Source organism: Piliocolobus tephrosceles, chromosome 1 (assembly GCF_002776525.5).
Source record: "Piliocolobus tephrosceles isolate RC106 chromosome 1, ASM277652v3, whole genome shotgun sequence".
Lineage (NCBI taxonomy): Eukaryota > Metazoa > Chordata > Mammalia > Primates > Cercopithecidae > Piliocolobus > Piliocolobus tephrosceles.
In genome coordinates, this window is record NC_045434.1 from 196,862,728 (window position 1) to 196,867,599 (window position 4,872).

The 4,872-nt window shown below is 48.7% G+C and overlaps 1 pseudogene; it reads right to left on the reverse strand.

The window, feature by feature from the left end:
- Positions 1 to 3,606: 3,606 nt before the first annotated feature.
- On the reverse strand, positions 3,607 to 3,975 carry LOC111547529 (annotated as a pseudogene).
- Positions 3,976 to 4,872: the final 897 nt, after the last annotated feature.

The following is a 4,872-nucleotide window of genomic DNA, read 5'->3' on the forward strand; positions in this document are numbered from 1 at the left end:
CTAATCAGAGGCAGAGCCAGCAGGCTGCTTGCTCTCTCAATGCCATTTTCCAGATGGCACGGTCCCATTCTGGCCTGAATTCAGGGGGCTCGATATGGCAGTGCCTGTGCTCACCTCTTTCCAGTTTTTTCCAAGTGGTCTGTGACTCGGCCCCTGGATATGCTCGCCTAGCAGGATCTCTTGGGCTGCCGGGTCTGTCCCGCAGACCCTGGCTAACTGATGATGAAATGAGTAGTCAGACACGTATGCAGTGTAACCACAGCTAGATGACTGCCTGGCTCTAGTGGCCAGAGAGCAGCCCCCAGAAGCTGGAGCTGCTTGCTTTTACTCCATGCAGGCACAATGCCGAAAACCTGGAGCCCACACAACCTGTAGGTAATTAACATTTATTCTTCCCCTTTAGGGGAACTTTATGTGCAGATAATTAAAGGTCAGTTTCTGGTCAACATAAGTAAACAAGCCTGTTTAAGATAAATTCCCCCACACTCCCTTGTACCTACTCCTCGCCCTCTGCCTCAGAGTTGTAGAACAGCTGCCTTCAGCTGTTCTCTCCTGGAGCTTTGCAGAGCCCTCTGATCTTTCAGAGGGCCTGTTTCTTTTCCCTATAGTTTCTCCCACCACTCTGACTGGTCTCCTACACTGAGCAATCAGGGAAGAGGGTTGGGATGTTGGTTTCAGTTTCTGACATACCTCATGTGTTGCATTCCCTACCCCAAGCTCCTTCCTCTCCTTTCTCTTTAGACCTCCAAGAGCTAGAAGTTTCCCTAAGAGACCACCCAAAACAAACCTCTCCATCCATGTATTCATTGAATGAATACACAGGCCTACTTACCAGGCATTGTTAGGGCCTGAGGAGATAGCGATGAACAAGGCAGACAAGGTCTCAGCCCTTGTTTACATCCTGGGGGAGGAGACAGACTATAAAAGAGATTCAGATGAGTGCTGTCAGGATGAAAAGGGTAATATAACAGACAATGACTGTGGGCAGGGGCATTGTGTTCCTGGCAAAGGGAACTGCTAGTGCCAAGGCCTGAGGGCAGGAACTAGCAGGTATGAGGAAAGCACCTAAGCGAGGCCCTCTTGGCTGGATGAGGTGGGCAAGGGGGACCCCATGCAAGGAGGTGCTAAGGGTCCAGCTGTGTAGCCTGGGGCCAGGGGGAGGGTTTGGTTATAGTCTGCATGATGCAAAGCTTCAAAGGGCTTTAAGGTGGGAGTGATGTGATCAGATTACTCGTGTAAGGAATTCTTCAGCCGCCAGGAGGAGAATGGATGGTAAGGAGAGCCGCAGTGCACAAGGGAGAGAGATGAGAGTGGCTTGGACAGTGAGGTGGAGGATCATGGTCAGATTCAGGATCCAGATCATGGTGAATCTAACAGGAACTGTTGGACTGGATGTGGGCATGGAGTGAGGGCTGACTCTTGGACTTTTCACTTGGGGAGTTGAGTGAAGGGAGGTGCCATCTACTCGAACGAAGAAGCCTGGAGAAGGAGTAGGTGTGGGGGGATGGGTAGAGGGGAACAATGGTTTCATTTGGCCATGATGGCAGACCTTGCTGGCTGCTCTCCCAGGACTGAGTCTCTCCTCCCTTATAACAGAAACCTGAAAAGTGTTTTATTTTGTTGTTGTTGTTTTTGAAATGAAAGGTCTCACATATTTATTACTGAACCCAGCCAACCAATGCATTCATAACAGATTCAGAAAGGAAAAATATATTCCCAATAAAATGTCTAACTCTCCAGATAATGGGGATGTTTTCAGCTTGATACGGTAATGTGATTGTGACCTTCAGACAGCATAAATGTGTGTGCCATCTCACGTGCAATTCCTTATAGACCCAGCTTGGTTCTTCTCTGATGTCTCCTTTTGGAGTTGTACCTGATTTTATTGCCAGTTTTCATCCTAATCCACTGGGGGAATGGAACGATTTTGCTTTTGTTTCTTGGCCAGGAATCACTTAATCCTGAAATTCTTGTGAGAAGACATGGCAAGAAGTGGAGCCAAGCACACACCATGACGGCAGAGAAAGGAAGAGAGGGGCCATTGTTATTGTTGTTAAGTACTCACCTGTCTGGCTCCTTCTTGTACCTTCTGCCCTTTTCCCATCCTCCTTTTTCCTGGAACAGAGATGTGATACCTAGAAGTACAGCAGCCATCTTGTGATCATCAGGGTAAAAGTCACATAATGGCTGGGACAGGGAAATGGATAGATCCTGGGTCCTTGATAATATCATTGAGCTGACATACCAGTCTAGGCAAGTTGGTCATTTTACTTGTTTAAGCCACTGTTTTTGAGCCACCACATCAGGCCCTTTGTGGCTTTTTATTGCTTGCTGCTGAATGAAGTCATAGCTGATGGAGTCATGTTGAGTTCAAGATTTTTGGAGGGGCCGGGCGCGGTGGCTCAAGCCTGTAATCCCAGCACTTTGGGAGGCCGAGACGGGCGGATCACGAGGTCAGGAGATCGAGACCATCCTGGCTAACCCGGTGAAACCCCGTCTCTACTAAAAAATACAAAAAACTAGCCGGGCGAGGTGGTGGGCGCCTGTAGTCCCAGCTACTCCAGAGGCTGAGGGAGGAGAATGGCATAAACCCGAGAGGAGGAGCTTGCAGTGAGCTGAGATCCGGCCACTGCACTCCAGCCTGGGTGACAGAGCCAGACTCCCGCCCAAAAAAAAAAAAAAAAAAAAAAAAAGATTTTTGGAGGAGGGACGTGGGTCTAGGGAAGGAGAAGGAAGTCACCCCTATACACTGAGCTAGCCAATCCAGAGTTCAGTCATTTATTCATTCAAGAAATATTTATTGAAGACCTACTATGCACCAGGAACTATCCCAGGTGCCGAGAATTTAGCAGCAAATAAAGCAAAGATCCCCGCTCTTGAGGAGTTTGCATTCTGCTGTAATCAAGAAGCCAGCCTGACTTCTGGGCAATTGCATTTCATTTAATCCCAAGGGTGATGGTTTTGAGGTATGAACACGTGATGGTGGTCAGGCATGGCACGTCTATTCCCACAGCCCTCCTCACCCACTCGTGGTGTTAGCAAATCAAAATGGTCAACATATTTCTCCAGTGTTTTCTAGGAGCCAGGCACTGTGCTGTGTTCTACCTCAGAGGGAGGTGTTCTGATTATCCCCATGTTCTAGGAAGGTTAAGACAGTGGCTCTAGTCACACAGCTAACCAGTGGTTGTGCTAGATTTAAACCCAGGGCTTTCTGACTCCAGAAATGCACTGACCCCCTCCACCCCCGGGCAACCTCTTTAAAAAATAAAAACAAAAACAAAACAAAAACCAAGGGCCGGGCGTGGTGGCTCACACCTGTAATCCCAGCACTTTGGGAGGCTAAGGTGGGTGGATCACGAGGTCAAGAGATCGAGACCAGCCTGGCCAACATGATGAAACCCCATCTCTACTAAAAATACAAAAATTAGCCGGGCATGGTGTCACGCACCTGTAGTCCCAGCTACTCAGGAGGCTGAGGCAGGAGAATTGCTTGAACCCGGGAGGCGGAGGTTGCAGTGAGCCGAGATTGCACCACTGCACTCCAGCCTGGCGACAGAGCGAGACTCCGTCTCAAAAAAACAAAACAAAAAACCACATCTTTATTGTCTAGAAATCTATATTTTCAAAATTCCCCACAAAAGATGCTGCTCTCTCATTTCCCCCATTTTCTTCCTTTTCTTCCATATCTCTACTATAAAGGACATTTTTATACTGTATTAAAACTTCACCCAGACGTCCAGACGGCTCTCCACCTATGTATTCCTCTTATTTGCAAGCTGCATGTTCATGTAGCCATCTAAGATGCCAGATAGCCCTTGTACTCCATTCCCTACTTCATTTCAGCATCACCGGCTTTCCTGTTAACCCACTGAGGAAAGCTTTGGGATTGAGGCGTAGACTTACTGTAACTATGGGCAAATGCTGCAGGCTCCTAGACAACCTCTTGGCCCCTTTTGCTGTGCCCCTTTTTGTCATTGTTTAACAAACCATTTCCTGATTTCCCCTTTCTCCTTGCTTTGGAAAGGGACAATGTATCTTGTTCATTCCTGTGGTCCAGGCACCTGAGTGAAGGCCTGGCACCCTTCATTCCTCCATCCCACTTGTTAAGAAGCTTTCTCTATGCTGAGTGCTGGGAATATAGACCAGCCACAGAACAAGACACACAGCCCGGGAGGGAAACAGGTAATTAATAGGTGTCACAGTGTAATGGGTCTGGTAGGATAATCAGAGGGACCAACCTTTCGTTGGTATGGGAAAGGGCATCCAAGTCAGACCAGGGTGGTGGGGACCAGTCAAGGAGAGCTGCCTGGAGGAGTTGACACCTGAGCTGAGTCCCAGATGAGAAGCAGGAGTTGAGCAGGTAAATAAAAACAGTGGGGCCAGGCACGGTGGCTCACGCCTATAATCTCAGCACTTTGGAAGGCCGAGGCAGGTGGATCATGAGGTCAAGAGATCGAAACCATTCTGTCTAACATGGTGAAACCCCTCTCCTTAAAATACAAAACTATTAGCTGGGCGTGGTGGTGCGCATCTGTAGTCCCGGCTACTCAGGAGGCTGAGGCAGGAGAATCTCTTGAACCTGGGAGACAGAGATTGCAGTGAGCTGAGATCACACCACTGCATTCCAGCCTGGGCAACAGAGCGAGACTCCGTCCCCCACCAAAAAAAAAAAAAAAAAAAAAGCAGTGGGGGTGTTCCAGACAAAGGGAGCAGCACATGGAGGGTGGAGAGAGGTGAGATAGCAGCATGTGAGCATGGCTGGACTGTGGATGGAGGCACACTCATCTCCCACTAAGGAGTCCTGCCTGGGCATCCTAGAACGCTGGGGCCAGAAGGATCTTTAATCATCAACAAATCCAACGTCCTCCTTTT